Here is a 9,902-nt window from a genome sequence, read left to right on the forward strand (position 1 = left end):
AAATAACAGGAGAGATCTGCTGCGCCAGGTGTCCCTGACTCAGTCAGGCTAGGTGGGGATCCATGGCAGCCCCCTAGCAGCCACCAATCAGCATGAGACAAGGAAATACCTGGGATGCCAGATGACCCTCCCAGTAGTTTATGGTGGTGGATAACAAGTTGGGAAACCATGTAGTTCAGCACGTACACCCCTCTTGGCTCAAACCAATCAGTTCAAATGAATACCCCTTTTGTACTGACCAGTCACCCCTACCCAACTTGTTCCCGACAGTGAATGTGCTAATCATGTTTTAGAGTTGCTATTTGATTTTCCCGCGGTGTGTGATGATTTGCTATGATGTATGTGAAGTCCCTGCCCTCTCCAAAGAATGTATAAAACTGCTGCAAACCCTGGGCTTGGGGCCTCTTAGCGTCACCTGTTGCTGTGCGTGCAGAGGACCGAGCTAGCTTGCAATAAACACCTCTTTGCTGCTTACATCGATCTTGGGTCTCTGGTGGTCTTTTGGGGGTCCTGAATTCGAGCATAACAGGTTCAAGCAACACTTACTTATCATGGTTCTGGAGGCTGGTAAGTCCAAGGTGGAGGTACCAGGAAGTCCTGCACTGGCAGAGGGCCACTTCCACCTGCAGACAGCTGTCTTCTCCCCGGCCCCTCCCATGGCTGAGGGAGAGCAAGAGACCTTCTCCTGTGTCTCTTCTCACAGGTGCACTAATCCCATCATGGCGGGGAGACCTCCTGACCTAGTCATCCCCCACCATATTCCCATCTCTATATATCACTTTAGGGGTTAGGATTTCAGCATATGAATTGAAGGCAGCCACAAACATGTGGTCCATAACAAATGTCATTCAAATCATTCCATCACACAGGTGCGCGCACGCGCACGCACACACACACACACACCACATAAAAAGAAAGAGGGGAAAATATGTCAAAATGCTAACAGTTGGGAAACAGCACAGGGCTCCGCCAGGGTAGCAGTAACTGCCGCCGCAATGCCGAAAGGACCCAAGCAGCAACCACCGGAGCCCAAGGGGATAGGGGTCAGAGACAACACAAGTCCCGCAGACAAGGTGGTGAAGAAAGGGAAGAAGGCCAAGAAGACCAAAAAGACGTTCTTGGAGGAGCTGGCAGTAGAAGATAAACAGGCTGGGGAAGAAGAGAAAGTGCTCAAGGAGAAGGAACAACAGCAGCAAAAGCAGCAGCAACAGCAACAGCAGCCAAAGAAGACCCTCGAAAAGGCCGGCAGAAGAAGGATGTGGATGATGATGGAGAGGAAAAAGAGCTAATGGAGCGCCTTTCTGTACCTGCCAGTGACGAAGAGGATGAGATACCTGCCCCAATACCCAGAGCAGGAAAGAAGACCAAGGGTGGTAATGTTTTTGCAGCCCTGATTCAGGATCAGAGTGAAGAAGAGGAGGAGGAAGAAAAGCATCCTCCCAAGCTGCTAAGCCAGAGAAGAATCAGATCGATAAGGCCGTATCTGAGGAGCAACAGCCTGGGCTCAAGGGCAAAAAGGAAAAGGAAGAAAAGTCGAAAGGGAAGGCCAAGCCTCAAAATAAATTTGCTGCTCTGGATAGTGAAGAGGAAGACGAAGAAGATGAAATGACGAAAGAAAAGGAGCCTCCCAAACAAGGAAAAGAGAAGGCCAAAAAGTCAAAACAGGGTTCAGAGGAAGGAGAGGAGGAAGAGGGAGAGTCAATGGCAGATGATCCCTATGCTCACCTTAGCAAAAAGGAGAAGAAAAAGCTCAAGAAACGGATGGATTATGAGTGCCAGGTGGCTTCATTAAAAGCAGCTAATGCTGCGGAAAATGACTTCTCTGTATCCGAGGCAGAGGTGTCCTCCCGACAGGCCATGTTAGAAAATGCATCTGATGTCAAGCTGGAGAAGTTCAGTATCTCAGCCCACGGCAAGGAGTTGTTTGTGAATGTAGATCTATTCATCATAGCAGGACACTGCTGTGGGCTGGTGGGACCTAACGGCAAGGGCAAGACCACACTCCTCAAGCACATCGCCAACTGTGCCCTGAGCATCCCTCCTAACATTGATGTGCTGCTGTGTGAGCAGGAGGTAGTAGCAGATGGAACACCAGCAGTGCAGGCTGTTCTTCGAGCTGACACCAAGCGATTGAAGCTGCTGGAAGAGGAAGGACAACTTCAGAGGCAGTTGGAACAGGAGGATGACACAGCTGCTGAGAGGCTAGAGAAGGTATATGAGGAATTGCGAGCCACTGGGGCAGCAGCTGCAGAGGCCAAAGCACGATGGATCCTGGCTGGTCTGGGCTTTGACCCTGAGATGCAGAATCGACCCACACAGAAGTTCTCAGGGGACTGGCGCATGCATGTCTCTCTGGCCAGGGCACTGTTCATGGAGCCTACACTGCTGATGTTGGATGAACCCACTAATCACCTGGACCTCAATGCTGTTATCTGGCTCAATAACTATCTTCAGGGCTGGCGGAAGACACTGCTGATTGTCTCCCATGACCAGAGCTTCCTGGATGATGTGTGCACTGATATCATCCATCTCGATGCCCAGCGGCTCCACTACTATAGAGGCAATTACATGACCTTCAAGAAGATGTACCAGCAAAAGCAGAAAGAACTGCTGAAACAGTATGAGAAGCAGGAAAAAAAGCTGAAGGAGCTGAAGGCTGGTGGCAAATCCACAAGCAGGCGGAAAAGCAAACAAAGGAGGCCCTGACTTGAAAACAGCAGAAATGTCGTCGGAAAAACCAAGATGAGGAATCCCAGGAAGTCCTTGAGCTCCTGAAGCGCCCGAAGGAGTACACTGTGCGCTTAACTTTCCCAAATCCCCCGCCACTCAGCCCTCCTGTGCTGGGTCTGCATGGTGTGTCATTTGGCTATGAGGGGCAGAAACCACTCTTCAAGAACCTGGATTTTGGCATCGACATGGACTCAAGGATATGCATCGTGGGCCCTAATGATGTGGGGGAAAGCACACTGCTCCTGCTGCTGACAGGCAAGCTGATGCCGACACACATGGGGAAATGAGAAAGAACCACCGATTGAAAATCGGCTTCTTCAACCAGCCATATGCAGAGCAGCTGCACATGGAGGAGACACCCGCTGAATATATCTGCAGCGGAGCTTCAACCTGGCCTACCAGGATGCACGCAAGTGCCTGGGCTGCTTTGGCCTTGAGAGTCATGCGCACACCATCCAGATCTGCAAACTCTCTGGTGGGCAGAAAGCCTGAGTTGTCTTTGCAGAGCTGGCCTGTCGGGAGCCCGATGTCCTCATCTTGGATGAGCCAACCAATAACTTGGACATAGAATCTATCGATGCTCTGGGGGAGGCCATCAATGAGTACAAGGGTGCTGTGATTGTCATCAGCCATGATGCCGGACTCATCACAGAAACCAACTGCCAACTGTGGGTAGTGGAGGAGCAAAGTGTTAGCCAAATTGATGGGGACTTCGAAGACTACAAGCGGGAGGTGTTGGAGGCCCTGGGCAAAGTCATGGTCAATCGACCCCGAGAACGAGCTTTCCCTCCTGGAAATCTCCTGAGAGACAGGCTTATGTGACCTAGAAGGACCCCATTGTCTCCCTCTCCTTGGAAGCCTGCCTCTGCCATGGAGCTGTGACCAGGATACTACTTTGATTGCTTCCTTTGAAAGATTTGTGTGTGCCACTTTTCTTCAGACAACTGAGCTGACTTACCCTCAGCAGCCCTCTACACCAACAGAGGTGACCATCATTATTGTGGGGTTCCATCCAACCAAGCTTAGGTGGCCTCTTGTCTTGAGACTCATTCCTCAGAAGACTGCCTCTGATCTACCCTAAAGCTTCAGGCCTCGCTGCCCGCATGGGTTTTGAGTGGCGCTTTTCTTTTTTTGATGGATTTAATGCTGACTTACACAAATATCCATTTGGACCTCAGAATTGGAGGCAGGTGTCTGAGGCCTGTGCTGTTATCCAGCCTTTGGTGCCTGTGGTCACTTGACTGATTGGGGACCTGAGGGCAGGAAAGGAAAGCTACAAAACTTTAATTTTCTTTTACACAGGGAAGAAATAAAGGAAAGGAGTTGCTGCTGCAAAAAAAAAAAAAAATGCTAACAGTTGTAAATCCAGAGGGAGGAGAGACGGATGCTCACTGAACCCTTCTTTGACCTATCTGGTATAAATAGAAATGTCCAAGAGAACAAAGTTGAAGGGGCAACTGATTTGGATACTGTCTAAATAAGAACAAAAGAAGAGGCTGGTGTCTTAGTCCAGTAGAACGGTATCTCTCACAGTTCTGGAGGCTGGGAACGCAAGATAGAGAGGCAGGCATCACCCAGGTGTTTGGTGAGAGCCAACACCTGGTTCATAGTTGGCTGTCTTTTCGCTGTAAGCTCACATGGTAGAAGGAAGGAGGGAGCTCTCTGGGGCCTCTTTTATGAGGACTTTAATCCTGACCCTGGGGGCTCTGCTCTCCTGACCTAATCACCTCCCATCGACCAGATCTTCTAATATCGTTACGTTAGGGATTAGGTTTCAACCTATTAATTTGGGAGGAAATAAATATTCTGTCCAGAGCGGTTGTCCACAGGACATATTTTAAAAGAATCTTCTTCCCCAGTCTCTAATAATTGGGGTCCAACTCAGTCTGTGGTGGAGCCAGAGACAGAACAAACCTCAGCCCCTCATTTTACCCACAATGCAGTGAGCCCAGAGAAGTGAAGGGCCGGCTGTTCAGGAGGACTGGGTGAAGCCCCGGGTGTCCCACTGCCCAGGCCTCCTCTTTCACCCACTCAGGACAGGCCTGTGGTTATTTCTGAAAACAGTGATCAAATAAATGATTCTGAAGGCCCTTGATAGGTGAAAGCCAATTCCTGGGGGTGGGGGGGGTGGGGGGGGGAACAGGCATCACCTCAGGCTGTGACTCCACTCTCCCCAGACCTGAAAGCACAATGTCCCTCCTGGAGTGACAAGAGGTTTGCAGCAACACAGAGTGCTTGACTTTTCCCTCAAAAGTGAACCTACGCTGCTGGTCAGGAGGCCACAGGTGCACCTGCCCGTCCTTCTGCACCAGAGCACCTGGCCGTGGCTCTACAACAAGTGCAGGTGGCAGCTCCAGAGCTCCTGCAGCTCAGAGGGCACCGCTGTGCCCACGCACACCTGCACGGTGGGCAGCAGGCTAGGCCCAAGCAACTGAGGTGTTGCTGCAGAGAAGCTTCCGCAGGCCCGCAAGACACAGTGCAGTCGGGGCCAAGGTCATCAGGGTCATGCTTGAAGAATATGCTGAGGACCTGGACCTGGCACATCAGGGAGCAGAGCCCACCTCCAGGAGTGGAAGGGAGGAGACAGACAACCAATGTCTAGATACTAGAAAAGAGGTCACCAAACTACTGCCCTGGGGCCACATTCAGCCTCTCGCCCATTTGCAGCCCATGATCAAAAAAATGACTTTTACATGTTCAAACAGGAAAACAATCCGAAAATAATAATATTTCATGACACATAAAAATCATATGAAATTCACTTTTCAGTGCCCATAAATAGTTTTATTGGCTTACAGCCGTGTTCATTGACATATGTATGCCCAACGGCTGCTAGGAGTTGAGACAGTCTGTAGGTGCCACTCTGGTGGCTTCCAGCTGCTGCTTGGTGCATTACCAGCCACAGGGAGCAGGTTCGCTGCAACAGTGTTCCCAGTCGATACGTCATCACGCCAGTAAGACTTCATTTTATGTTTATAAGCAGTGTTTGTAGATCCAGTGACAACAAGAGAAAAGAGAGACATGGACTTGGAGTGCCACATGAATTTGGAATGACACTAGGGAGCATGGATTATTTTGTCATCAGATTACATGGCAAAGCATTGTATCTATTATGTTCTATGGTTAAAATGGGTTCCCCCAAAGTTCATGTGTTAGAAACTAAATTTCCAATACAACTGGGTTGAGAGATGACCCTAAGAGGTGATTAGGTTTCCCAAAGGTCATGAATACACTAATGTTACTATCACAGGAGTGAGTTAGTTATCTCAGAAGTGGGTTTCTGATAAAGCAAGATGGGCTCCTTCTTGCTCTCCTGAGCCATCTTGCCCTTCCATCTCTGCCATAGGGTGACACAGCACAATGACTCTCACCAGATGCCAGTTCCTTGACCTTGGACTTTCCAATCTCCAGAACTATAAGGGGAAAAAATGCATTTTCTTTTTAAATTACTCAGTCTCTGAAATCCCATTATTGCAACACAAAACAGACTCAAGATGTGATGCTAAAGATCACATTATGTGTTATCATGTTCACAATAAGCACTCAACACACAGTTCCCAATTCACAGGGGGAAAAGTCAGAAAAATTAGAAATGTTAAAGTGGAATAGCTCATCACAACAGAAATTCTTCCCCAAAACAGAAACTGAAAATGATTTTCTGAAGGGCTCATTTGTTAGGAAGCAAGGAAAGCCATTTACTTAGGATGAGTTAATTAAACCATATTTGATTACAGCAGTCAAAAAAAATTGAAACAAAAATAACTGCACTCATCTGCCTCCTAGAACACCAAATAAGGTGCAAACTACTGACAAACTTTCACAATTAGAAAATCATATGTTTGCAGATTGGCATTAGCATTTGGTTGGAGATTAGATTTTTCCAAAGACTTGATTATGTTTCTTAAGAAATGTAACATAAAATCACAAGCCAGAACATCACTTATATATGAAACATACCACAGTAAATTTGATAACCAACATTTGAATCATAAGAATGTTTATCCATCTTATGTGCTTTCCCATGCTGCAAAGTTAACATTAGAAATGAGATCTCATTTGCATATATGTTTGCATTAGATTTATTATCTAAGCTCAGAGTAGAGTTTCAGTGTTTTTTAAAACCTCAATGCAAGGACAAAAAAGATTTCCATATTTCGAAACCAACCAAACTGTGAAGTTGAAGCACTTCAAGTGGAAGTGACCTCGAATCTAATGGCATGCCATGCTAGAAAGAAACAGAAAAGAAGCTCATAGAATTCTTTAAGTATCTTTCAAGTAATAAATATTTCACTAGTCAGCTTTCCATCACAGTGACAAAAGAAGTGAGGTAAACAACTTATAAAAAGTAAAACCAGAAGAAAAAGAAGTTATATTCCATTTATGTTTGATGTGTCAACATGCATTCCACGTTCATGTATAAATAAATTGGAGCAAATTTAAAAAAAAATATTTTGACTCATGCTTTCTGAGGTTTTGGTGTCTGATCACTTGGACCTGTTGCTTTGGGCCTGTGGGAGAACAGCACATCATGGCAGGAGCACTTGGCAGAGGAGAATGCTCACTTCATCACAGCTGGGAAATGAAAGAGAAAGAGACAAGAAGGGGCCAGGCCTCAAAATCCCCTTCAAGGCCACACCCCAGTGACCTAACAAGCTTCTACTAGGTCCTACATCTTAAATGTTCCACTTCCTCCCAACAGAGCCACCAGCTAGCAGCCACATCTCTAACACTTGGCAGCCAGGTCTTTAGGGGACATTTAAGGTGCAAACTACAGACAAAATACACAATTAAAAAAATCATATGTTTACAAATTGGCATTAGCATTTGACAGCACCGAACTAGGTGAAGACATTTTCAAAGATGAAATATGTAAAATCTCACTACATATCAGCATCAGCAGATGAACATTTGCAATTAATGGTAATAATGGAGAAAACAAGGTCTAGGGTTGTGGCTCAGTGGTAGAGCCCTTGCCTGGCATGTGTGAGGCCCTGGGTTCCATCCTCAGCACCACATAAGGATCAGTCAATAAATATCAAGGCCCATCTACAATTAAAAATTTAAAAAAATAATAATAATGGAGGATACCAACTTTGAAGCCCCAATTAAGCAAAATGTTTAGAATTACCCTCCAAAAAAATTTCAATCTTCTCATTAGTCGACCTTTAATACTAAAAAAAAAAAAAAAAAAAAAAAAAAGTGCTTGAGTCCACACTGACACCTCCCATTCCAGCCCAAGAGGCAGGCTGTGCCTCACTTTGCCCATTCCGTAGTCCTGTCTTCTTTCTTTCATGGTAACTGTGGGTCCCAAAATCAACGCTCGCCTCTCAATTCTACACACACATAAAAAGGTTTCAGAATTGCTACCCTCATATCAGAACTTCAAACAGAACTTGTTTGCAAAGACTGCAGCTATCTAGTTAAATTACCATGCTCAAATGTTACAGGGATTCCCTTTTCCCTGTTTTTGTAGTAGTTATGTTGAGTTTCAGTTCAATTGTTTTTACTTGAATTTAGTTTGGGCATTTTTTTTCCTCACCGTTTTTATTTTTTTAATTTTTATTGTTGGTTGTTCAAAACATTACATAGTTCTTGATATAGCATACTTCACACTTTGATTCAAGTGGGTTATGAACTCCCATTTTTACCCCGTATACAGATTGCAGAATCACATTGGTTATACATCCATTGATTTACATATTGCCATACTAGTGTCTGTTGTATTCTGCTGCCTTTCCTATCCTCTACTATCCCCCCTCCCCTCCCCTCCCCTCCCCCTTCTCTCTCTACCCCCTCCACTGTAATTCATTTCTCGAATTTTTTTCCCTTTCCCCTCACTTCCTCTTGTATGTAATTTTGTATAACCCTGAGGGTCTCCTTCCATTTCCATGCAATTTCCCTTCTCTCTCCCTTTCCCTCCCACCTCTCATCCCTGTTAATATTCTTCTCATGCTCTTCGTCCCTACTCTGTTCTTAGTTACTCTCCTTATATCAAAGAAGACATTTGGCATTTGTTTTTTAGGGATTGGCTAGCTTCACTTAGCATAATCTGCTCTAATGCCATCCATTTCCCTGCAAATTCTATGATTTTGTCATTTTTTAATGCAGAGTAATACTCCATTGTGTATAAATGCCACAATTTTTTTATCCATTCGTCTATTGAAGGGCATCTGGGTTGGTTCCACAGTCTTGCTATTGTGAATTGTGCTTCTATGAACATCGATGTAGCAGTATCCCTGTAGTATGCTCTTTTTAGGTCTTTAGGGAATAGACCAAGAAGGGGAATAGCTGGGTCAAATGGTGGTTCCATTCTCAGCTTTCCAAGAAATCTCCATACTGCTTTCCAAATTGGCTGCACCAATTTGCAGTCCCACCAGCAATGTACAAGTGGACCCTTTTCCCCACATCCTCTCCAGCACTTGTTATTGTTTGACTTCCTAATGGCTGCCAATCTTACTGGAGTGAGATGGTATCTTAGGGTGGTTTTGATTTGCATTTCTCTGACTGCTAGAGATGGTGAGCATTTTTTCATGTACTTGTTGATTGACTGTATGTCCTCATCTGAGAAGTGTCTGTTCAGGTCCTTGGCCTATTTGTTGATTGGGTTATTTGTTTTCTTATTGTTTAATTTTTTTGAGTTCTTTGTATACTCTGGATATTAGGGCTCTATCTGAAGTGTGAGGAGTAAAGATTTGTTCTCAGGATGTAGGCTCCCTATTTACCTCTCTTATTGTTTCTTTTGCTGAGAAAAAACTTTTTAGTTTGAGTAAGTCCCATTTGTTGATTCTAGTTATTAACTCTTGTGCAATGGGTGTCCTATTGAGGAATTTGGAGCCTGACCCCACAGTATGTAGATGGTAGCCAACTTTTTCTTCTATCAGACGTCATGTCTCTGATTTGATATCAAGCTCCTTGATACATTTTGAGTTAACTTTTGTGCATGGCGAGAGGTAGGGATTCAGATTCATTTTGTTGCATATGGATTTCCAGTTTTCCCAGCACCATTTGTTGAAGATGCTATCCTTCCTCCATTGCATGCTTTTAGCTCCTTTATCAAATATAAGATAGTTGTAGTTTTGTGGATTGGTTACTGTGTCCTCTATTCTGTACCATTGGTCCACCCACCTGTTTTGGTACCAGTACCATGCTGTTTTTGTTACTATTGCTCTGTA

The 9,902-nt window shown here is 45.2% G+C and overlaps 1 pseudogene; it reads left to right on the forward strand.

Annotated features, from left to right (window-relative positions):
• Positions 1-995: 995 nt before the first annotated feature.
• On the forward strand, positions 996-3,552 carry LOC113183535 (ATP-binding cassette sub-family F member 1 pseudogene; annotated as a pseudogene).
• Positions 3,553-9,902: the final 6,350 nt, after the last annotated feature.

Source organism: Urocitellus parryii, chromosome 3 (genome assembly GCF_045843805.1).
Source record: "Urocitellus parryii isolate mUroPar1 chromosome 3, mUroPar1.hap1, whole genome shotgun sequence".
Lineage (NCBI taxonomy): Eukaryota > Metazoa > Chordata > Mammalia > Rodentia > Sciuridae > Urocitellus > Urocitellus parryii.